Raw genomic sequence first — 26,331 nt, 5'->3', positions numbered from 1 at the left:
TCTGTGCTTGCCTGAGGCGGCTGTACTGCTGCTGATTATGCCCGCATCTGCTTGTGGCTGGTGTGCTGGCTGCGGCTGTTGCTGCTGCTGCTGCACATCCGGCATCGGCTGCATCTGCGGCTGCTGTTGTTGTGGTGGGGGAGGAGTGGTACAGGAGTCGAGTTCCAGGTCAACCTTTACCAACTGTGAAAGAGAAGCATACAGAGAAAAGCACTGAGAAGAATTGTCTGTTCTTGTCATGTCTGATTGCTCTACAAGCACCTTCTTCATCAACTTACAAGTTTGCTTTCTATCCCTACGCTTCGCTTCCTTTTCCCACGCATTAAATGCCGCTCTTTGCTATTCCACTTCCTCAAATCCATCATTACTACCTTCTTACCCTTTCTTATTTCTTTTTCTTCTTTACTTATGTGGCAAGTGGAGGGTGGAAAAATGTACCAACAACGCCACCTGGGGAGTTTCGCCCCAGGAGATAGTTATAGATATTCTTAAAGGAAAATAGTTAATACCTTTCTCTCGTATATAAGGTCCTCACAGGTTCAATACCACGGGCAGAGACGTATTAGAAAAGTACAAAAATATTTTATTTGCAATTATCAACAACAGGTCACATCAACACTGGCTGCATTTTACTTGGACTGGGGGCATGGAGGCAAGGGTGGACAGAACTGGGGTCGCTACGGCGGCCCAAAATCAAATCAAGGGGAGGAGTAACTAACCAAAAACACCCGTGGCACCACACACACACACACACAAGGGGTTCGTGAAGAAAAGACCACCACCAGGGATTGGGTCGCCGCCTTGGCCCTCAGCACCTGTCCACAAAGAAAAGAAACAAAATTATAAACCAGCCTCCCAGTTAATGCAGCGCTCGTGTCGCCAACCTCTCTCTCTCACGCATGCACACACACACACACACACACACACACTGTATTTTAAGTAAATAAGAAAACAAATCAAACCAAAGTAAACAAATGTTCATCAAACAAAATAAACAAAAGAATAAATGATGCTAGCCAAACGAACTAAACAAATAACTACAAAATAAATCTTTTCACAATAATTAATAAACTAAACAAATTCCTAAAGTAACAATCAAGCTCCGACACCAGCTCCGTGAGGAGCGTATCAATCACTCCGTCGTAGCTCAGGAGAGCCGAGGAGTCAGAGCAATTCCAGTGAGCCAAAACAGCAGCGGGTCCAGAAGATGGTGGCTTTAACAGTTTTTGGGCCTCACCAGCAGGGCATTACGGAGCACCGGGAGGCGTAGTCTAGGACAACAGAGCAGGACAGTACAATCAGCTGGGAGCGGCGGAACAGACTGAAACGAGGGGCGGACAACGCCAACTTACCACGTGAAGACAGAGCAACAACACCGAAAGGCTTCCAACAGGGCGAACCAGCCCCGTAGCCCCAGCAGTCCGCCACACTGCAGCAGAAACAACCATGTCACAGAACAATCGGCACGTGAATGAAAAGAGAAAGCAGCGGTGTGTTCTGACGCGCCTTACCCGTGCGCTGAAGGAGGGAACGTGCGTCTTTCTCTGGCACCACGCCAGAGACACTCCAATGCCGGCACAGCCAAACGGCTTCACCAATACCAACACCAGCAGCACGCCACACTGCAGCAGAAACAATCAGATCAACAAACAGTCGGGAGATGAGTGGAAGAGAAAGCAGCGGTGCGCATCAGTGCGCCTTACCTGTGCGCTTAGGGAAACAGCGTGCCTCTCCTGGCAACACGCCAGAGACGCTTCACTGCTGATGCAGCCACGTGGCTTCACAACGCCAACCCAAGCTCCGCTACACCAGGCCACAGCCACCACCACGGACGAGCGGAACGGGAAGAGAGCGCGCGCCAGGTAAAACCAGACTCCTATATAGAGGTGTGTTCCCCGCCCATAAATCAGTGCACCAGAACAACACAGCGCCCCACTGTGAGGAGGAGTGAGCCGTGCTCCGGCCACATCTACCTCCACCTTTTGGATCGTCGACCCGACGATGGACCGAAGTCTCAAGAACTAACACCACGGTCTAAACACAACTGTTTGAGAATTAGACACGGGGTCTTGGGTAGCAGCATGGCCATGGAAACCAGCTGACCGAGGAAGATGGTGGACATTTGGATGACTGCCAGCAGTGGGACGAGTGGTTCGACGCAGCGAGTGTTGGCTGGTACTAGGCTGGTCAACTGGGAGCAGGGAAAAAGCTGGCCGTGATGAATCCCCATGATCCAAGGATGTTGCTGAGCTGGACGCAGCCTGGGGCGGTGTCGCAGCCGGGCCAGAAGGGGCATCAGGACTCACCACAAGTGGCGGCGCAGCAGTTGGTGGTGCAGAGGTCTCAGACACTAGAAACCAAAGGTCACTGCTGGAGGAGTCATCAGCAGAGGCTACCAATGGAGGCAAGGTTGGTGAAGATGGAACCGGAGGCAGAGCAACTACAACCTCAGGCTGGACCACAGCCTTCAACATGTCTCTGTGCACATTGCGGGTCCTATCCAGGTCATCAACAGGAGCCACTGTGTAGACTGCTCCCTCAGCAGCAGGAGCCCTCACAACCTGGTGGACCACTGAGCTCCAGAGGTCTTGGATCTTGTGTCGACCTCTCACACCATGGTCCCTCAAGTACACCAACTGGCCCACAGACAAAGGTGCAACCCGGACATGTTGATCGTGTCTCTGTTTACGTTTGTCAGCTGCAGCCAAAAGCCGTCCACGTGCACCCTCAAAAGCAACTCGAAGTCGAGCTCGATGTTCAGCAACCCAGTCCTGTACCTCACCAGGCACTGGATCCTGAACACGACCAAGGAGGAAGTCCACCGGAAGACGAGGCTCCTGCCCAAACATCAAATAAAAGGGTGACTCACCGGTGCTCTGATGTGGTGTGGTGTTATAACAAAAGAGCACCTGTGGCAGACAAGAAGCCCAGTCCCGTTTGCGGGAAGCTGGCAAGGTACGCAGAAGGTTATGTAGGGTCCGGTTAAACCTTTCGCATTGGCCGTTCCCCGCTGGATGGTAGGGGGTAGTACGGGACTTGGCAACACCGTACAAAGCGCAGAGCTGATAGATCAAGGAACTCTCAAAACTCCTGCCTTGGTCCGAATGCAGGCGACTTGGGACACCAAATTTATAGAACCATTCAGAGACCAAAACCTGGGCCACCGTTGAGGCCCGTTGGTCCCGGGTGGGGACAGCCACTGTAAATTTACTGAACACATCAGTCAAAACTAAAACATTTTCAAGTCCATTGCGGGAGGGCTCAAGCAACGTGAAATCAATGGCCAAGATCTCGTTTGGCCGGGATGCAAGTAGATGGCCCATATGACTATGTGGAACCTGCCCTGAGTCTTTGGAGACTTGGCAGCGCTCACACCGCTGGACCCAGTTCTTAACATCCGAAGACATCCCTGGCCAATAGCAACGTTGCCGGACCAACTCAGTTGTCCTCTCTATGCCCTGGTGGCCATGGTCCTGATGGAGTTGATGCAGCGTTTCCTGCTTGAGCACAGCAGGCAAGACAAGTTGAAAGAACTCTTCACCGCCGTCAGGACGAAAGACCCGGCGGAAGAGCACGCCATCTTCTTTGACCAGGCGGTCCCATTGACGCAAAAGTGCAATTGCTGACTGGGAAAGCTGCCGCCTCTCAACTGAGGTGGGAAGGGACCCACGGTTCCAAAAAAACAACACCTCCTTCAGCAGAGGATCATCCTCTTGCATACAGCGGAGATCAGATGCAGAGTGGGATGGAAGAATGGAAATCAACGACTGAGTAGCAGACACAACAGGACCTGACTGGGCACTTTGCTGAATGCTGCTGGGGATCAAAGTGCCAGGCCAAGATGGAGGGGCCAAGTGGGGGACAGACACATACTGTCGTGACAGTGCGTCTGCGTTCCTGTTGCTGCGCCCAGAACGATATTTGATTTCAAGATTGAAGGAAGCGAGCTCCGCAGCCCATCTATGCTCTGCAGCTCCAAGTTTAGCGGACCGAAGGTGGCTCAACGGGTTATTGTCTGTGTACACAACACATTTGTGCCCCAACAAATATTCCCGGAACTTCTCCGTCACGGCCCACTTGAGCGCAAGAAATTCCAGCTTCATAGAGCTGTAGTTGGACATGTTGCGCTCAGTGGGCCGGAGACCCCTGCTGGCGAAAGCCACCGGTCTCACACCACTGTCCGTCTCTTGTGAAAGTACCGCCCCGAGCCCACTGTGGCTGGCATCGGTCTCAAGAATGAACGGGCGTGAGAAGTCCGCGTAGGCCAGTACTGGGGCGGAGACCAGCTTAGCCTTCAGAGCTTGGAAGCCCTCTTCACACTGAGGCGTCCAGGCGGTCCCCAGTGTCTGGCCCGACCCCTTTCTTGACTTGGTGCCAGCAAGATTGGCTACTAACTGATGCAAGGGCTTGGCCAGCTTGGCGAAACCATCGACAAAGCGCCGATAGTAGCTGGCGAAACCCAAAAAAGAGCGCACTTCCGAGATGTGACTGGGGCGCTGCCAACTGGCCACAGCCTCAATTTTCTTTGGGTCTGTCGCCACTCCCTGACTCGAGATGACATGGCCCAAGTACGATACCCGTTGTTGGAAAAATGCACATTTCTCCGCCTTGGCTTTAAGGCCTTCTCTCTGAAGCCGCCCGAGCACCATCTCCAGCCGCTGCAGGTGTTGTTCAACAGAAGATGAAAAGATAATGATGTCGTCGAGGTAAAGCAGCAGGGACTGACCCTGCTGATCGCCAAACATCCGCTGCATCAGCCGCTGGAAAGTGCTCGGGGCGTTACAGAGGCCGAAGGGCATCCGATTGAACTCAAAAAGACCAAAGGGGGTGCAAAAGGCGGTCTTGGAGCGGTCCTCTTCAGCCATTGGCACCTGATTGTACCCGCTGGCCAGGTCGAGGGTAGAAAACCAGCGGGCTCCTGAAAGTGTGTCCAAGCTCTCCTCAATACGAGGCAGTGGGAAGGCATCCTTTCTGGTCTTACTATTGAGGAGCCTATAGTCCACACACAGCCGCAAGCCCCCGTCCTTTTTCCTCACCAACACAATGGGAGACGCATAAGGGCTGCTGCTCTCACGGATGACTTGTGACTCAAGAAGCTGGTTAATGTGCGTCTTCACTGCCTCATATTCTGAGGGAGGGATGCGGCGATACCTCTGCCGGACAGGGACATCATCGAGCAGAGGTATGTCATGTGCGATGAGGTTGGTGCACCCCAAATCCCCCTCATTAGCTGCAAAGACTGAGTCATACCTGTCCAGTAAAGACCTCACACTGGCCTGTTCCTGCTCAGTTAAAGCCGATGGATCCAATGAGCCAACCCTATCGAGGACCGAGGGGGTGGCTGCCTGGGAGGATACCGTGGCCACGGTTGACCCCACCTCAGTTACCCCTGCAGGCAAGCTGACAACCTGAGCAGCATTCAAGACACCAAGATTAGTCCGGGGGTAAAGGAGGACCTCTGCTTCACCAACATTCACCACTGGAACACTCACAGTACCATGAACAACCTTCAACATGCATGGGGACGCCAACAGCCCGGCTGGTAACCCAGACCCAGGAGGCTCAAATAAGACACTCTGACCGGAAAACTGTTCTGGACAGGTAGCAGTGACCATCTTCATCATTCCCCCAGGTATACGCACTACCCGCTTGCCTCGGACCTTTACGGCACCAGTGAGGCTCGAGATAACCTGGTCTGAAGACTGGTGACACTGTTGAAGAGCAGCCACAACTGGACTAGGTGCCCCTGACACAGAGGGTGACTCAAACAAGGAAGACCCGAACAGACCAAAAAGCTCTTGATAACATCTACGGATTACATTCATCCCTAGGATTCCAGGGACAGAAGATGAAGCTCCAGGGGGGTCTTTCACAACAAGTATCCCACAACAGGGCATCACTTTGCCACACAGTTCCACATCAAGTTCCAAGTAACCAATGTATGGGATGGCGAGGCCATTAGCCGCACGCAGCTGTAGCCACTGACAAGAACGAAGGCGGTCATGGCCCCATGGCTCAAACTGGGCCAAAAAGAGACTTTCGGTAATGGTGGATACCATGGAACCAGTATCCACCAAGCACTCTACACTAATCCCCCCAATAGACACATTAATGTTTGGGCAAGGGGCAATCAGCTCAACTGCAGCACCTGGCTGTGAGCCTGTGGACTCCCCAACTGAGCTGTGGCTCGGCAGCTCAGCGGTCTTCAGTTTCCCGACTGCTGGGAAGAACGAGAGGACATGACAGCATGTGGGTTGAAAGCAGTGACAGAGTTAGCACGCCGGCGGGGAGGAACCCGCTCACCATCACACTCATGGGCAAAATGGCCAGGCTGTTGACACCTCCTGCAAATGACAGGGCCAGAACGGGACACTGGACCCAATGGAGGAGGGGCCTGTAGAGAAGCTACTGTCTTGGCAAGTTGATTCAGCTGCTCTTGCTGACGCTTCAAGAGATCCATTACTGCTCCCAATCCTGGCTCCTGAGGAGTGACCTGAGGGGCTTGATGGAGACGGCCCTGTACTCCATACTGGAGGCCATAAGATGTTGGCAGTGAAGAACTGCGACCCCTAGTGCCACCTGGAAGACCTTCCCTCTCCCATCTAATTGCCTCAGTCCGCAGGGCCAACAGGGTGATGGTGGGCTGGCGACGGACTAGCTGCTTAAGCTCCCGACGGAGGGAGCAGTCGAGGACATGCTCTATAAACTGGTCTCTGACAAGAATATCAGCGTTGGGCATTCTCTCAGGTGCCTGACGCTCAACCTGTGCCATTAAAGCCATAAGAGCTAATGAGAATTCCTGCAGTGTTTCACCTTCCTGTTGGTGCCGAGAAAAGAAAGCCTGTTGAAGGGTGACATAAGACTGGCTACAACCATAGAGCTCCTTTAAGATGGCGATAATTTGAGCTGGATCTCTCTGTTCCTCACCAGAGCGAAACTTAATCTCTTCCTTCGCCTCTCCCTCCAAATGATCAAAGATAAACAATGCCTCTTCTACCGCAGGAAGGCGCCGAGCACGCACGCACGCTTGGACCTCTTCTGTCCACTCAACAATACCTAAGCCCGATTTACCATTGAACATAGGACACTTACGGTCTCTTGGGATCACCACCAACCGTTCTGCAACAGCAGCTGTGACGCCAGCAGCGAGGGCAGGGCCAGCCGGACCAGAGGAGGCCGAAGCAGCCCCACCAGAGCCCCCCGGGGAAGCAGCACGCTCCTGGTGGAGTCGCTCGTTGTCCGCCGTAAGCTGCAGCACCAACTCCCTAAGCCGCTGCATCTCCTCCTCCATGTTGCCTGAAAGACAGCTATACAAGATCGTACGAGAACTCGAACACTGGACTAAGCACTGCTGTTTTGGCTCTAACGCTGTACAAATACTGGCTCTCAATAAAAAAAAAGAAAGAACAGGAAATTGAATAATAAATCCAAATGACAAAAAAATTGCGTCTCTGCCCCTTTAATTGTGGTATCCTGCCAACAACGCCAAGTTTGTGGCAAGTGGAGGGTGGAAAAATGTACCAACAACGCCACCTGGGGAGTTTCGCCCCAGGAGATAGTTATAGATATTCTTAAAGGAAAATAGTTAATACCTTTCTCTCGTATATAAGGTCCTCACAGGTTCAATACCACGGGCAGAGACGTATTAGAAAAGTACAAAAATATTTTATTTGCAATTATCAACAACAGGTCACATCAACACTGGCTGCATTTTACTTGGACTGGGGGCATGGAGGCAAGGGTGGACAGAACTGGGGTCGCTACGGCGGCCCAAAATCAAATCAAGGGGAGGAGTAACTAACCAAAAACACCCGTGGCACCACACACACACACACACAAGGGGTTCGTGAAGAAAAGACCACCACCAGGGATTGGGTCGCCGCCTTGGCCCTCAGCACCTGTCCACAAAGAAAAGAAACAAAATTATAAACCAGCCTCCCAGTTAATGCAGCGCTCGTGTCGCCAACCTCTCTCTCTCACGCATGCACACACACACACACACACACACACACTGTATTTTAAGTAAATAAGAAAACAAATCAAACCAAAGTAAACAAATGTTCATCAAACAAAATAAACAAAAGAATAAATGATGCTAGCCAAACGAACTAAACAAATAACTACAAAATAAATCTTTTCACAATAATTAATAAACTAAACAAATTCCTAAAGTAACAATCAAGCTCCGACACCAGCTCCGTGAGGAGCGTATCAATCACTCCGTCGTAGCTCAGGAGAGCCGAGGAGTCAGAGCAATTCCAGTGAGCCAAAACAGCAGCGGGTCCAGAAGATGGTGGCTTTAACAGTTTTTGGGCCTCACCAGCAGGGCATTACGGAGCACCGGGAGGCGTAGTCTAGGACAACAGAGCAGGACAGTACAATCAGCTGGGAGCGGCGGAACAGACTGAAACGAGGGGCGGACAACGCCAACTTACCACGTGAAGACAGAGCAACAACACCGAAAGGCTTCCAACAGGGCGAACCAGCCCCGTAGCCCCAGCAGTCCGCCACACTGCAGCAGAAACAACCATGTCACAGAACAATCGGCACGTGAATGAAAAGAGAAAGCAGCGGTGTGTTCTGACGCGCCTTACCCGTGCGCTGAAGGAGGGAACGTGCGTCTTTCTCTGGCACCACGCCAGAGACACTCCAATGCCGGCACAGCCAAACGGCTTCACCAATACCAACACCAGCAGCACGCCACACTGCAGCAGAAACAATCAGATCAACAAACAGTCGGGAGATGAGTGGAAGAGAAAGCAGCGGTGCGCATCAGTGCGCCTTACCTGTGCGCTTAGGGAAACAGCGTGCCTCTCCTGGCAACACGCCAGAGACGCTTCACTGCTGATGCAGCCACGTGGCTTCACAACGCCAACCCAAGCTCCGCTACACCAGGCCACAGCCACCACCACGGACGAGCGGAACGGGAAGAGAGCGCGCGCCAGGTAAAACCAGACTCCTATATAGAGGTGTGTTCCCCGCCCATAAATCAGTGCACCAGAACAACACAGCGCCCCACTGTGAGGAGGAGTGAGCCGTGCTCCGGCCACACTTAGTTTTCCTTCTAAACAACGCCAAGTGTTGCAAACTAAAGGAACCCCCTTTTGGGAAACCCATTTTGCTACACCACAGCGGCATAAACTTAATTGTTTCATCACCATATTTATCTTTCATGCATTGCTCGTTTGGCGACACAGGCTCACATTCCTGACTGCTGTTAGATCCCATGCTCAATGAGCGTCCTCACGGCCTCTACGCGTCTATTAGGTGTAAACCCCGGCTATTTACACGTGCCTCCCAGAGACAACTTTTAGGCAGTATTCCCAGAATACCCCGACCCCGTAGTTGGATCTTTACTAGTACGGCCTCTCGCCTTAGAAGCACTAGAGGTCCCAGACCCCCCAAATGGGTACTTTACCGAATACCCTCAGCAGTTCTGCAGGCGGAATATGGCTGTGCCCTTTTGAGAGCCTCTCTTCTCCAGGTGAACAGCACAGGAAAGATAAACACAGCCTTCTTTTTTTTTTTTTCTTTTTTTTTAAACCCCGTTACCGTAACAAGTGTTGTTCTTTGACTCGCCCTTTTGCTCTTTTTGTCTCGTCGGTGATGGTCCCTCTGCCTTGAGTCAGTCAGCTCTCTCTCTCTCTGAACGAGTCGAGGTTTGAGACCGAACTTTTTTCCTGTTCGGGGTGATCAGCCTCTGTCTGCCCTCAGCAGATGGACGAATCACTCACGAGATCCCACCGCTGCCACCATCTTGTCGTGGGAATATTGGTCCTGCCGGTGGCGAGTCAAAGAACAAGACAGGAGAGGTAGCATGCACCCAAGTTTATTCTCCATTCTCCACAGAGAAGGGGAGAAGGGAACAGAACACAGAACTACATGGCAGTAGCAGTTCAGAGTAGTGCCCCAAGAACAGAGGTTGCAGTCCCTTCTTATACCCCACTTTATGACTCTGGTTACTTCATTACTACAAGCACTTCTAGCTTTCTCAGACAATAAAACAATCAACAGATGTGTTACTCAACAAATGTCTACCCCAGTTGTTGGTTTCCCTATAGGAATTTACAACCTAGATCAGTTAGTAAACAAGGTTGTACATAGGTCATCCTAGTGTCCTTCCTCTGCCCCCAGGTTTATTATGGTCAATACACAAATGTCTCCACTAATGGAGTTAACAGGATTGCTACATGGTCTTACTACAACTACTTCAAAGACTATGTTACCACTTATTACAAGGAGAATACCCATCATAGCAATTTTCCACCACATGCTCTTCCCTTATTATTTCAGATGCTGTAATGAGGTCAACTCCCAGCGCCACAGAGGTAAATATCGACAGCGCCCTGGCGGATCATCTTAAGCAGGCTCCAGGGAGGGCTGGTGGTGGGGGCTTTGATTAGCCCTGCATTCTTCACCCTTGGTTCTGTTCTGTGGTATTTATTGTAGTAACGGTAGAATTGAGTAACTGTATTCTCTAACAGTTTAAAACTGTGTTTCCTGACAAGTTATTGTCCTAATTACTTGGTTATTTGCTGAAGAAGTTCCAGTGGATCATTCCTTTTTTTAAAAATAAAAATGTATACTTTATAATTTATTTTTACATTTTTGTTATGACTGTTTTGTTTAAATTAAGACTTTAAAAAAAAAATACATATAGAGGGTTTTTTTTATTTTTTTTATTGCATTTTCTTCCTAGAAATAGGTTACTTTATTATTTTTTTTAAAACAAAAGGGATTATAGTTCTGTGGTTTTTGTGACTCCACAGATGGGGAGAAGTGTTTATCGAGTGAGGTTCCCAAAAGGCTTTATTCTTCTGTTGTGTTGTCTTAATGCACTTTCAGTGTCAATTTATATGAAAGCCACTGTGAGGCTTCACCAGTCACAGGCTTATAAGCTGTGCAGTTAATAAAGTAAATCTTGCAAAGTGAAAATGCACTCTTTGTATTTAACCTCCGGTTTTATTGTGATTTTAATAAATGTGTTTGTGTTTAACACTGTTTTGTTTTAATTTAATAAATTCAAGTTTATTGTAGCCCTTATCCTTGATGTAAACGGCCAATGTTAGTAGGTCTATTGGCTGGTGGTTGAATTAACGTTTAAAAAACGATTATGTTTTACAATGACCATTTTTACGTTTATTAGACGTTTAAAAAACGTCTAACGTCTAAACGTTTAAAAAAAGATTGTTTTACAATGACCATTTCTACGTTTATTAGACGTTCAAAAAACGTTTAAAAAACGTCTATGTTCAAAACTAGTTCAAAATTGGTTGAAAAGTGAAAGTTTTTTCACCGGCTATATGTAGACGTTTAATAAACGTTCATATTTAGACCACATTTAAACGTCTTTTGCAATAGTGCTTTCAAATGAGAAATTTAGACAAAATTTACCAGCTATGATCCACCATAACAATATACTGTGTATGCACACTAAATAAGGAGGATTTTTAAATATAGCATTTCCTGGTGAAATATGGTTTATACGTGAACGTTGAATAGACGTCCACAAATAGCCGTTGAAAAAACTTTCACTTTTGAACCAATTCTGAACGTCATTTCAACGGTCGGCATAAACGTTTTTTAAACGTCTTTTCAACCAAAAAATGTTTGCTGGGTAGTAATATAAAAATAACTATAAAAAATATAAAATAAAAAAAAAGGAAAGGGGACATACAGTGTACAGTACAGATATTCGCGGGAGTTTTTTTTTTTGGAGGGAGAGTGGAGGGGGGGGGGGAGTGATTCGGTGAACAAATTTTTTGAACGACTCATTTTAAAGCAGAAGTAAGTGATATATTTGTGTTAATATAAGTCTTAAATAGTTATATCTTCCAACAGCAATCCCTTACATAGAGTGTTTGGTCTGAAACACGGGTCTCTCAGTCCCTCTGCTCTGCTCTGAGCCGAGGAGAAAACATTTATCGTATCCTACAGTTTTTATCCAATGAGGAGAGAGAACGGCATGCAGGGCTGTGTGTGCAGCCAAGGAACACCGTGAATGTGGCGACGTAGGGACGAGGACTGTTATGGTGCGTTCAAGGAAACTCGTATTTTTCCGACCTGTTAAGTCGTACCAGTTCGATCTGGTACGAGTTCACCGGTCGGAAGTTACGAGTGGCCGTTATAGTGACTTTCACCGGTAAAACAGGTCGGAAAAACACGAGTGGGTTGCCTGGAACGCTACAAAGTCGTAAGTTGTGACTTGAAGCTGTAATTTACGATTTCAAAAGCCTGCCTGGAACGCAGCATTAGCGAAAACGACCGGACCACTTACTTCTGCTTTAAGGAACTGATTCTAGTGATTCAGTACAGTCAAAAGAACTGCCGATCCCATCACTAGTCCAAGTCTCCAAACATGACTTCTTTCTCTCTGCCGAGGAAAAAACGCAGCCAGCTCCTTCACTGTCCCGGTGAACTGTGGGATACTTCCTCCCGGAGAATGTTCTAGTCTCTTTTTTTATTAAACAGGAAAAGTTAACCTTTATAATTTTTTTTAAAGACCATAGAATATTTTTAAACAATATAATACATGAATTACAGAGTTAATATATGAACAATATTTATTTTAATAGGACTATTGCAAAAACGAGAAAAACCAGAGGATTCTGGGAAATGAAGTCCTACTTTACTCCTAGAAGCAATATAAAAGGGATAATCTGTATATTTTTTAACATGACTAAGATTGTAGAAACCCAGTAAAATAAAGAATGAATGTTTATACACATTTTTAGAGATTTTTAGAAAACCCTACAGACTTATTTATTAGGGTCCGGGCAGCGCAGCTGCCAGGACACTATTGTATTCCTAGGAATTCTTCTTCTTCTTCTTCTTTCTTTCTTCTTCCAAGGAAGTCATACTTCCCATGGGCGAAAACTCACCAAACTTTGCACAAAGGTTCAGTCCCATGCCAGATTCACTCAACTCCAAGGACATGTGCCCCCCCCTCCTAGGGGGGGCACAATAAGCGTTTAAATTTAAAAACTTTAAAAATTCCTACCAAACCAACGGTAGATGCTACAGTGTTGAAACTTCACCACAATGTAGCCTCAATACTGCTGAAACTTTTGTCCACTTAAACTTATTACAAATTATGAAGTCCATCACTCTGTTTTTTTCAATAACTGTAAAACTTTTAAAATGTATCTCCTCCCACAATTTTTGCTCAATTGACACCAAACTTGCTACAGAGCATCTCCAGACTGTCCTCCACAAAACTTGTTTCTCGGATTTTTGATTAAGCAAAAATTGAGCCTACAGTGCATGAAAACGTTTGACTGTAAACAGTACTGTAAACATATACCATCAAATTCTTGCTAAATACATTTTCAAACTCCCTGAAAAAAAATGACAATATTCTGGAGTCATGGTTGATGAAGTTTGGCAAATATCAGAATTTTAATTCAAAAACTGAATTTTCTAGAACATTTTGAATTCTGCTCTCATGGGAACAACTGCAGCCAATGTGAGTGTGGAATTTTTAAACATCATATTTTCTCTTATGAAGCAAAACACTTATCATTAAAAACAAATCACCAACATTTCCATGCTGTCAAGATGCAATTTATGTATTATCAGATTTTTGTTTAGATGACTGAATTATTGACATTTTGACCATTTCATCACAACAGCTGCCCGGGCACTGGCTCACCTGAGTGGATAAATGAGGCTACACAGCAGGTTTCACTACCAGCTAATTAGCTCAGCGAGTTAGGAGCTGGTTCTTGCTGTCAGAGATTGTGAGTTCGAGACCCAGCGTGGGTGATGATGATCAAAATGTCAAATGTCCTCAAGCTATTTTGCTGTCTAAATGCAATTTATCTATTAACAGATTTTTGTTTAGATAACAGAAATCTGCGTTCACAACTGCTGCCCGGACACTGACTCCCTGAGTCTATTTGAGAAGACACACACCATGTTTCACTTCCAGATAATTAGCTCACTGAGTTAAGCGCTGGTTCTTGGTGTCAGAGGTTGTGAGTTCAAGACCCAGCCAGGGTGATGATGATGACAGATCAAAATGTCAAATGTCCTCAACACAAAACACAAGACAATTGTCCTAATGGTGGCATCACAGCAAGCCTCTAAATTTAAAAATCCAAATAGCTTGGACTGGACCATGTGCGAAGGCTCCTAACATCTTAGACTCATAGTAGATGTTTGACAAATACATATCATTATTTTACCTCAAAAACTGATTTTTCTTTTTCTGCCTACATGACACTGAATGGCTTACTCAATTTGTGAAGCCACTGTTGAACTGCCACTTGTCAATTAGCTGCGATTAGTGCGATAGACACTGGTCTTTGGTTCCCGAGGTTGTAGGTTCAATCCTCAACTGATGCAAATTGGACATTATAAGGACAACTGTCTTGTCTTCCTATTCTCCTGTTTGTTGCTCAGAATTGCCTAAATTTGCCCAAAAGTTGCCCGGACCCGACCCATCGCTGCGCAGCAGCTATAATTAGACTTATTTTCTCACCTTGGGTCCAAAATAGTAGCCAAAATTCTGCTAACGTGTTACGACGAGCAAAACTTCACGGTATGCGGTTAGCTTGGGCTAAAACCCCAGGTGGTAACACAGACAGGCTACCGTGTTACGGGGCGCCTTGTACGGCTGTATACTCACCTACATCTCCCTCGGCCGCGGCTCCCCCCACCCCAAAACAAACAAGTAAACCTTGAACAGAATCAGCTCATCTCTTAAGAAAACAATAGAGGCCACAGTCAATACAATAAACTAAACATATTTAAAGAAACTATACAAAATGAAAGGTAAAATAAGAAGTACACATAGCAAGGTGTTTCACATTGACACATTAGTTGCGTTATTTCTTTTAAGTCTAACAAAATAAAAAGCAGTCAAAGTCAAAAAAATAAAAATGTGTATTGGAGAGGTCAGGCTGTATGCAAATTTGCTGGTTGCACAACTTACTTTCTATCTTTGGAGGAAGACCCAACTGATACTGAAGGTGATATACAGTACCTGTCAATGTAAAGGCCCAGGGAAAAATTCATCACAGTTGCCATAAACAACATTGCAGACACTGCCGCCAACCTGAGCGCCGCACACTCAGAGGACAACTTGGTGAATGTTCTCCCATGTTGGTTCACACAAAACAACTGTCATCTGCGGATGAGGAGAAAATTCTTGCTGGAAATCTTAATAATGTTAAGTCTGTCCCAGTCTTGCAGAAGATATCAAGTGAAAAAAATCTTGAGAATCGTTTAGACAGTGATGCTTGAAAATTCAGGAAAAGCAGGATGTGGAAAAACCAAGCTCCAAGTTAAAATACAGTGCCATTCAGTATGTTGCAGTGTCACCCTTTGTAATTCACAATCATTCGGAATCACAATTGTATATTTTACACAAACAACAGAAGAATAATGATTGTCTGTATATGGATGCAGGCAGTGTAGTTGCTAAACCTCACCCCTCCAGCCAGTCAGTACTGTATTATGCACTCTGCATATCATGCCAGTCCACAACCCAAATTGTGGTTCCAGTGGCAGAAATGCTGACGTCTGACCGAACCACTGCAACAGTTCTCCACTGGTTGACTTGCCTGCGTTGGGATTATTTCAAGATGTTCCTAAAAGACTTGAAGCCACAAAAAATTGAAACTGATTTCAGTTGGGCCATGATCCACGCGGTCATAAAAGCATTCAACCCTTCTTCAATCCAGCAATACTTGCGACTTTGTTTTCAGGTGTGCCAAGAGCAGCAGACAGTGCAAATGACTGTGATACACCTCTGTGCTGCTCACATGCTTAAACTGGTAAGCATGAAATTGAGCAAGGTGCAGTGCAAAAAACAAACAAAAAAGCTTTTCCTGTACAGCTTTGCCCTTCTCCAAAATGCCACAGATTTTTCTTTCATCTTGTCAATTATAAAGTCCTTAGTGTGTGTTTTTTCATCAAGGACTGAGACAAAAATGTGTCAGGAACATCTGTCAAGACTGCAGGAAGCCATACAGACACAGAGGACAGACAAGATAAACCTAATAAATGCTGGCGATGATGAAGAACCAAGTCTCTCTGAAGACCAGCATAAATCAATTAGGAAGTCATCATCTTTCTTTGCTCCCACAGAAGCAGTGGTAAAGGACACAAATGATGAAGTCAGAAAGGAAGATGAAGCCGAGGGTGCACCACAAAAAAATACCCATTTCTGTGAGTATGTGTTGGACATTCTTTTAGATTATGCAGGTACAGTTCCCCTTTGGTCAGGCGTTATGCTGAAACATCTTGGCAAAACAAGAGACAGTAATGCCATTGTTGAAAATTGGTTCCGCACAACAAAAAATGTTGTTCTGGCATCAAAGCTGCATAGAAGAGCAGGAGATTTTCAGCAGCTCCAGGATGAGTTTGTAAAGGGAAGAATAACAGGAACATTACTCAAAAAACAGAAACAGCCGAGCAACAATGAAGATGGAGAGAAAATTGATGGTCCAGGCTCACACGAGGAGAAATGGAATAAGCGACCTACTCGAAAAAGAAAGTCGAAGCACATCAACTCCCCTCCTCCTCCACCGAAAAAGCGTCTTGTGGAATCTGCAACATCTGCCAGCCAAAAACATCCAAAGACTACATCAAAGGTGCAGCAGTACACCCACCACCACAAAAAAGACAGGGGTGCTGTCCATATTGGGGAGAAGGGTGGATACAGCAGCAAACAGTGTCGATGACAAATACATAAGTGGACAACCTCCTGTATATGCTTCATATGGCTATAAAGAGGAGACCTGGGATTAAAACTGACCGTAATTGTTCCAATAATTGGATTTCCACCCTACTACAAGTCCACAAACTTTTTGAAAAGAAGGAGTGGTCCCAGGGGAAATTATTGTGGCTAAACACCATTGGGCGAACACACACTAAATTTTCAAAAGTCAAGAGTTTGTGCTCTTGAATGATATTGCAGTGATGATGACTTGATGGCTTTTTGTCTAATACCTTGAGAGTTTGTTTATAGAGCGTTTGTAGTGGAGCAAGTGTTATTTTTCCAGTTATGCAGTATGCAACATGTGAAAAAAATCATTGAGTGCATATATAATTTGGCGGCATCTAGGGGCAGGGGGGAAAACTGGGGAAAGGTAATGACAATTCTAAGGGCCCACAGCCCACTTAGGGCCCACACACAGCCCCCAGCAGTCTCTATGACTAAATTATTATACATAGACTTAATATATATTCATACTAATGAATCCGAAGTAAAACAAAGCCACAAAGTCACACAATATTTTAATTTTGATCATTTCAATTAGGGATGGCTCGATACCACTTTTTCATGTCCAATACCGATACCGATATTGCAATTTAGAATATCGGCCGATACCGATATCAATCTGATACCGTCTTTTCTCCTGTTCATGTTATACCTATAATTTGTATAGACGTAGGCTACTTTATGGACATCTAAAAACGCCATGTTCAAACTGTGCAACAAATATTCTGCTCCCCTAAAGGAGGCGGCGATGACGACCGGAGGGGAACCGTAAGTTTCGCTTTTACCCACCACGTCTCTCCCTCGACGCAGAGGGGAGGGGGGAGGAGGGGGAGCGGTGATACGTACCCGTGCAGGGAAGTTACATAGTGCAGTTTCAGCCAACGCAACCCCGCTCAGGCTGCAGCGGCAGCACCATTCATCCTATTAACCATTTTTCTACCATTGCATTGAGTCTGGAAACATTATTTTAAGGCCGAAAAACTCCGCAATGTTACTTGCAGTGTGTCAGGGGCTTGACCCTGACCATTGACTGATGGCAGGGCCCTATAGGTAACAGATTAATTAATGGAGTAGTATAATTTAGAAGGAGTGATCCCATTAGGCTTTAAGATCAATTTTAAAAGTTGACTGTAAATTTGAAAATATTATTATTATCATGTGTTATTGTAAGACATTTATGTTACACCAGGTCTTACCTGGTCTTACTCTTGAAATGCTGTTAAACCAACCACAAAAATAAATAATAAAATTACTCCATAGATAAATAATATCAACTGTCTGCACTAAAAACTAAAAAACAACTGCCTGGTGTCTCCAGAGATTTTTATTTTTTTCCTCAGAGATTTTTACAATCTGGAGTCATGTAAACATGACCACGTGTCTTTTTCTGGTCAGTCGTCATAAGAGATAGAAATACAGTAGCTTTATTTACAGACTCCCAGTCCAATAAAAAAGAAAGAAAGAAACAGGCAACAGATTACTAACAGACAGACAGATAAACAAAGACAGCACACTGTCCACACAAGCTAAACATTTAGCGTTCATTCATGGAAACGTGACACTCACGGATCTACCAAAGATACTCTGTAACAGGGGTAGGCAACCTTTGTGACATGGAGTGCCAATTTGAAATTTTCTTGTCAATGAGTGTGCCACTACAATAAAACAATGTGACACAAAATACAAAAACATACCCGACCCAGTTATGTTGTTTTTGTATATGGATAGATAAAATAATTTAATATAGCCCACATCTAATCATATTTTGAAGATATTTTCCCATTATTCACAACACTGCTTTTCAGAAACTTAGCCTATTATATTATATTGCAGTGGGAGGAAAATGCTGAACCAGAGACTACAGTGCATCCAGAATATCACTCAGAATGAAACAGTCACAACATTTCACAGACTTGGCTGGACAATCTGGACACTGTGACAAACAAGCAGCCAATCATTTAACAGCTGTGTAGTTGGGTTGCAGCGTCATCGTCAGGTTTATTGATAACAGAACAGCTGGGGTGAGAACGTGAGGCTGAAGGAGAGGAGATTAAAAGGGGACACGTAGCTCGTCGGTACGGTAACAGTACTGGCCCGACAATAAAGCAGCGTCAGGCCGCTCACCGTCACTGAAACGCTTGATTGAATCTCTGATTAAATACGCAGAGCCGCGGGCGTCTTGCATTCCCCGCTGCAGCGACCCCGGGTTTGATTCCACCAGTGACGTGCGGTGACCTCTAGGACAGGGGAGGCAGGCGATCACAGACGACGGGGGGGGACGGGGGGCGGGGCTATTCGGCAAATCAGCTCATCACGCAAGAAAGTCACAACAAACAGGTTTTGCACAATGGTTTGCAAAACGTGTGCAACACCTTCTCATCACAATCCACGCCATCTAACGTTACAGTAACTTACACACATCAGCTGTTATTAAAACACAACTCATCAACAGGATCGCGACAATGGACCAGGACCACCACTCACATTACACAACAAACCGTTAAGAATTAATCCACACTCAAACCGAAGCAACAATAATGTTAATTGTACTCAACAAGCTAGGCCTATTACAAGGTTTACAACAGATGTGACAGACAACCAGGTGTGTGTGTGTGTGTGTGCCTGTGTAAGAAAGAGAGGGAGGGAGAGAGAGAAAGTAACTACGTAAAAGCTGCTAGCTGTTAGCTACCGTAGCTCAGGCGTCGGTCTCTTTTACAGTCTATGGTCGGTCTCCCGTCAGGTAAAAGCTGCCATTTATTCCTCAAATGAAGCTCATGTTGATCCTCTCCGGTACAGTTATCCATCACTGCAGTTGAATTAGCTGCTAAACTGCTGGACGCTAAAACCGAGGGGCCGTCTGTGTTTACAATTCACGAAAGCAACGTGAACGTACGTGCCGCTCACACTCAGTAAAGTTACGCAATGAGGCAGCGTAGCCTCTGCCTCCCTCCCCCTCCCTTGTCTTGCTCCAGCTGTCCTTTCAAAATAAAATGCGCAGAAAGCCCAGGAAAAAAAAAAAAAACTCTGACTCGTGAGCTGGTAGCGGTGTGCCAGCGTGCCAATGATTATGCCGCCGCGTGCCAACCGTGGCACGCGTGCCTAGGGTTGCCGACCCCTGCTCTGTAATCTACTAAACGTGTGTAAACGTGAACCGCACAAGCTGAAAAATGAAACACTGGGTCATTTTCACATCTGGTGAAAGCGTCTCGGCTCACAGAGGCTGCAGGGGACGACATGCTAACAGCTAACAGCTGCTACAGCGGGTGGCTCAGACTCTGGAGCCGCGGCTCAACTTACTTTAACGGCTACGAGTTCGGCGTGCGTTCCTCTCGGTCAGCTGGTGAAGCAGCGGTCTGATGAACATGATGTCCGTGACGGTTCCCGTTATGCGCGACAAAGTTATGACGTTGTCAGGTGATGAAAAAGACAACTGATCACGTGTTGTCGGAGCACAAAGACTGATTAAAAAATAAAAAATAAACGCTAAAAATTAAGACCTGGCGGCCCACTGGGGGAAACCTAGGCTGCTGCATCTCTGTTTACAGCACGCCGCACAACAGCTGTTGCTGAGGCGGTAGTGTCTTACGGCATGTCACGGAAAGTGAAGTTGAGCATTTGGGCTTAGGTATCAGATTGGACGGGCTGTAGTTGTTTTTTCCGATATTCGATCCTGAAATTTTGCCCAATATCGGACCGATATTGATCCTGAATATCGTATCGAGCCATCCCTAATTTCAATTACCTTCCTTGGCTCCTTCTTAAAAAATGGTTTGGTCCACCAGGGTTCGTTCTTCCTCATGGGAATTAAGTGAGCGTGAGCAAACTCGAGCAAGCAGGGACTCAATGAGATTTTTATTTAGTAATAAAACAAAAGATTTTTCCACCAAGTATAATTATACCAGAAAGAGACTTTTCAGAATGAAATTCTTTCATATGTTGTGATATTTACCCCAAAATCGTATATTGCTATAATGTTTGGGATATTGACATTTGCCTTAGACATATGATAAGCTCGTGACAATCAGTTTAATAATGAAGCATGTAATCAACTTTTCTATAATTGGTGTAATTACTGTGTTTTGCTCTTACAGCCCAGAGAATGACATACACATGACAGGGGAAGTAGCAGTTACACACAGGGACTGAGTGTACTGGTTGTTTGATAAACAATTGGGATATCTGGTCTTCGTACCTAGTGTAACTGTGATAGTCAGCTGACACAGGGGAAGGCTGACGAATGCGGGGGGTTGTGTGTCTTGTCCTTTTCTCTTTCTCTTGTCCCTTGTTTAATAGGAGCTATCAACAGCTGATCAGCACCAAGCATGAGATTGGGGTCAGACACGAGGTCATGGCGTACGGACTCCAGCCAATGAGGATGCACATTACATCAATTACATCATATCTTGCATTTGTGTAATCAGTAACTATAAAACCGGACAGGGACAGTAGACAGCATCAGACTTCGTGAACTGATGCTGCTGCGGCATGTTGGTCAGGGAAACTTAGTCTGGTCCGGAGCTCTGTACACGATCTCTTTTCCTAGTTGATTCTTTTATAAATAAATATCTAAAATTTTGTAACTGAACGTCTCCTGCGTACTTCATCAAACGAACACGCGAGTTCAAGGACTGGAACTCTTCAAATGGTGACCCCGACGTGATGTAGGCAGGATTTTAATAAAAAACGGAGAAATTGGACTTATCTCAGCTTTGAGTTGTTTGACTCAGACAACCCAGGCACAAGGACAACTGCGAGGCCTCGACTAAACAAAGGGGAAGCAGATTCCTGTTTGACCAAACATCTGCACATTGGGTTTAAAACAAAATTGACAGTTGGCTTTTGTGTCTGGATCATTGTCTGTAGAGCAAAGGAGTATCTGGGAAAAGAGATCGTGGTGAACCACGGTGGAGGCTGTAACCAGTCTCTGGGAAGGGTTTGGGACTCCTCTGGGTAAGTTTGTTTTTTGTTTTCTTTGGTTTTAGTCTTGGGAGGGTTCACTCCTGAGCACTCCGAAAGTGTCTGGGACCATCCGAGGTGATTTTTTCTTTGGTTTTAGTCTTGGGAGGGTTCACTCCTGAGCACTCCGAAAGTGTCTGGGACCATCCAAGGTGATTTTTTCTTTGGTTTTAGTCTTGGGAGGGTTCACTCCTGAGCACTCGGAAAGTGTCTGGGACCATCCGAGGTGATTTTTTCTTTGGTTTTAGTCTTGGGAGGGTTCACTCCTGAGCACTCGGAAAGTGTCTGGGACCATCCGAGGTGATTTGTTCTCTTTGGTTTTATCTCGGGAGGGTGTAGGACCTCCTGAACCCTTGGAAAGTGTCTGGGACCATCCAAGGTGATTTGTTCCTTTGATTTTATTTTAGGGAAGAGTCTGGGACCTCCCGAACCTTAGAGGAGTGTCTGGGACCACTCAAGGTTTTTTGTTGACCTCTGTAGAGCGTCTGGGACCTCCAGAGGGGATTTGGCCTAAAGGTTTTCTTAGAAATTGACTGCTAAATTTCTCTGGACTGAGTCCGGGACTCTAGGCTTGTCAAGGACGCTCACACGACGTGACACTGTAACTGGTGATCGCAGACCCATGTGTGAGGGCAGTCCGGGGTGCGGGGAGTCTGTCTGGTGCGTCAGAGAAGGGACTAAGAATCCCACACCGGGTTGGAACTCCCAGAGGCTTGGAGCCCTGAAATTGCCGGTGTTCGCTAGTGACAGAGAGTAGTGGAGCACAGTAGGTCATTTAAAGGATCAGAGGAGCAAGCGAGAAGCGGTAGTCTAGGGCGATTGCTGCAGAGTGTGTTAATTTGTTTTCTCCGTAATGGAAGCTAAGCTTGTGATTCTCAACTCATTGTAAGAAATTCCATATTGGAGATATCCAGTGAGGATCCGAGAGACTGAAGTGGGTTGGTGGCCCTGGTTCGAGTCCAAAAATCCCTGAGGAAGGTACACCTCGGTAATGTGTGTATGTGGCCATATCACTGTATGTTAGTATTACTGTGTGTCAGAATGTACTAAGCGTCTGAGTTGTTTAAGAGTGTTAAGTGCAAATTAGTGCAAAGTTAATGTTCGAATCAGTGGCGTCATTTGGGTATGGCGGTGTATGGCACTCGCCATACCTTGACTTTGGTAGAAAATGTTCGGAGTATTTATAGATTTTAACCTCTGGCGTACCGGGACTTTTTACGGCGTACCAGGACGGCGTACTGTGTCATGTTGTAATTCTCTCTGACCGATTCGCGATAGTGTTGCCTCTTTCTGACTGAACACCATGCTGTCGCTCCTGCTCCTCTCTGCTCCTCTCTCTCTGTCTCACTGAGGGGCGGGGCTGCCTCGCGCCGTGCGCTGTGTCTGTGAGAGCGCGTGTACGAGTGACTCCATGTGCTGCAGATGTGAATGTGGAGCGACTAAAACCTTTGTGAGTTATAAAGCCATCAACATGACTTCCCAGTGGTGCCTGCTAACAACTTAGCCTACCACTTTTTCCACATGCTTAAATATGAGTCATATTTCAGTGCTTGTTTGGCTAAAACTAGCTACTTAGAGCACAGTAAAATGAAAGCTCTTATTTGAGAAACACTGTGAAGCTGCTGCAGTCATCTTGTTCAGAACATTCTAATGACAGCTGTCTGTGGAGTGTGGAGGCTGTTTATCTTGTCACAAATCACAAAAACTTCTAATTGAGACAAACAAGTCCCAAGCAAGCCCCTGTCTAACATTAGGCTACCTGGATGTAGTGAATTACAGCAGCATCTGGAGGAATCACTCATTCAACTTAGTTGTTGTGAAAATTTTAATTTTTTAAATTTCAGATTAAATTTATTCTGATTTTGCTGTTAAACTGTAGAAATGTGTACTGTAGATTAGCAGTGAATAAACTCAGACAGGATACAGACACCTTTTACGGAGTGGATAAACTTCAAATAGCGATTCATTTGTCTTCAGAGATTATTTACAAATGGATTTTAACAAGAAAATACTTGTAAATACTTCCCACGCGTCCTCGAAAACCTGGAAAATGGTTATCCAGTCATGGAAAACACATGGAAATTGAGAAAAAGTGTCAAAGGTCCTGGAAAAGCTTGAGTTGTTAAAATTATTTATCACACTGTTACATCAGCTACCAGAGCTCTGTTTGACTTTTTCAGACCCCACTGATGATTTATTTTCAAAAGATAAATAAGTTATATTGTGAACCCTTGTGTGGGGTATTGTGAGTATCATCCAATCCATAGCATTGATAGTGATAATTGAGAAAGCTTCGTGATTTTGCTCTCAAATCACACCAGATTGCTGCATTGAGAGTAGAGGTAAGATCTTAAGCCCGAGCCCGAGCCCGAGCCCGACGGGTCGGGTATAAAATGTCAATCATTACGTTCGGGTCGGGTCGGGCCGGGCTTCTCTCTCGCTGACTTTTTTTTTTTTTTAATATATGTTTATAGAAATGTATAAACGATGTGTGGAGATACTAAACTGAGGAATACTTGTTATAAAATAAATAATTAGGGAAAAAAAAACAGAGAGGGCGCTGTAAGGTAATTGCTATTTAACTAAACAGGACAGGAGCCGCAGCGCAGAGCCAGACTCTGGATGAGTGCTGCAAAATGCCCTGTTAGTGTCAGAGGCAGAGCCGAGTTAGTGGCGTGGGCCATGATGTGTAGGAAACACCGAGATTAAATCAGTAATCTTGTCACAACTCACTGTGATGTTGCTACACTAACATCACAGTGCGCCGACTTTGATGCATTTCGAGGACCTGACTGAGTAGTTTGGCCACGAGACACCGTGGTCCACAAAAAAACAGAAGTCGCCTCATCACAGCACAGAGCCTTTATGAACCTGAATGTGATGCTGAACTTCGTCAGATGGAGTTAGAACGGGCAGACAGAGAGAGGAGGGACAGGGAAGTGAGAAGCTGAAGTTAGACCACAGCTGTGACAGACAGGGTGACCGGGTGATGATCAGTAGCCTAATGCAGCGCAGTCCGTGGTGGAAGATCAGCCCAACAAATACACACACACGTAGGCTACTATCAGACAATCAGCGATTGAGGACGATTATTTTTTTTCTTGCCGTTACAGTATAAAATAGCGAGCCTACACACCAGCCACGTCCACTGTGCTCTGGCTCAGTTCAGCTGATCAGGTCAGCTGAACTGGCCTGCCAGAGAGAGAACTAGTGAGGCTCTTCTGACAGCTGCAGGTGAGCCGCAGGTGAACTACACGTCAGCTGGCTGGAGAGAGTAGCGCCGTCCTCTCCCTCTCTCCCTCTCTCCCTCTCTCCCTCTCTCTCTCTCTCTCTGCAGCACCGGGCTTGGAGGTGATGCGCGCTGTCTGTCTGTGTGTTTGTCGGTCTGATCTTCCACATGGACTCTGCTATAGGAACCAACATCAGGAACCAATGTCAATTTGATGTTTACAATCGAGCAATTATAGAGCAGCACAAATCTCAGCGGCATCGCAGGGTAATCGTGGTGGAGAGCAATCGTAGAACGACGTGCAGTTAGTGGGGGTCTGAGACTGATCTGACTGAAGAGGGAAGCTCCTGCAGTTTGAGATGTGAACAGACGAATAGTCTTGCAGTGTAAGCCCAAGATCTTAAGCCCAAGTCTGTCTATTATCCACCCCGTCATTGCTCTTCTTTGTCTCTCTGCGCGCGCTCTCTCTCTCTCTCTGCGCTCTCTCTCTCTCCCTCTCCCCGTCTCTCTCTCTGCGCTCTCTCTCTCTCCCTCTCCCCGTCTCTCTCTCTGCGCGCTCTCTCTCTCTCTCTCTCTCTTAAAGTGCCGCGCTAGAGTCTCTGAGTCCTCACAAATAAAATATGAAATTTCGGGTTTGGTTCGGGCTCGGGCCTGCAAATCAAGTTAATTGCTCGGGTTCGGGCCGGGTCGGGTTTTAATCCCGCGGGCCTGGGTCGTGTCGGGCTGGATTTTTTAGGCCCGATCTTACCTCTAATTGAGAGTGAGAAACACACGCGCATACACAGAGAAACAAACACAGTGACACACACACACACACACACACACACACACACATAGTGACAGAACAGGGTGCTACACAGAAAAACCACGATAGAAAGGTCGACCCTGTCCTTAAAAGAACAGTGGAGGTTAGTTAAACAACAGGTAGTCAGTGGACATACAAAAAAAAAAAAAAAAAGACAAAAATAAGCGAACAGTGCGACGTATTGTGGACCGAATTACTGGAAGGCAATTGTGAAGGGAAGACAGGTGGTTTGCTTGGTCTGTTTGCTCAGTTCAAGGCAGCAGCAAAGCAGAAGTTAGATAAACACGAGAAGAGACGCCCGAACATACTTTAAAAGAATAATGATAACTGCTAAAGGTCTAATACATCCTTACATATAATTATTGCATACACATAGAGGCGTGATACTTAGTTTTCTTTTTTGGTAAAGGAAGGTTCTAAAAGAATGTTTTTTATTTTTAACCAATCATGATACTGTTTAAATATTTCCACATGCATGTGCAATGATGAAATGCTTGCTGCTGGTTATTGCAAAGAAGAACAGCTTACACATAGTCGCTCACATATAGGCTGCTATTTGCAATGAAGACCTGCTTACGCACAATATTTGATTTAGCTGATTGTTGATATGAC

At 46.0% G+C, this 26,331-nt stretch overlaps 1 long non-coding RNA gene across 4 annotated transcripts; it reads right to left on the bottom strand.

The window, feature by feature from the left end:
* Positions 1-433: 433 nt before the first annotated feature.
* On the bottom strand, positions 434-9,037 carry LOC146990367 (uncharacterized). Of its 4 annotated transcripts, none has more exons than XR_015035462.1 (4): positions 8,595-9,037; positions 8,436-8,512; positions 7,093-8,354; positions 434-815 (listed from the first exon to the last, which is right to left on the bottom strand). It is a non-coding gene; the product is annotated as an uncharacterized LOC146990367 (long non-coding RNA). The 4 variants fall into 4 exon arrangements; XR_015035464.1 differs by having other exon boundaries at positions 7,803-8,354; XR_015035463.1 differs by lacking the exon at positions 434-815 and having other exon boundaries at positions 6,707-8,354; positions 8,595-8,705; positions 8,787-9,037.
* Between the last annotated feature and the right edge of the window lie 17,294 nt (positions 9,038-26,331).

The sequence above is a fragment of the Trachurus japonicus genome, chromosome 3 (assembly GCF_045865225.1).
Source record: "Trachurus japonicus isolate A0001 chromosome 3, Traja_1.0".
NCBI lineage: Eukaryota > Metazoa > Chordata > Actinopteri > Carangiformes > Carangidae > Trachurus > Trachurus japonicus.
The sequence above is the reverse complement of the archived record's forward strand: the minus strand, read 5'-3'. Positions and strand labels throughout refer to the sequence as shown.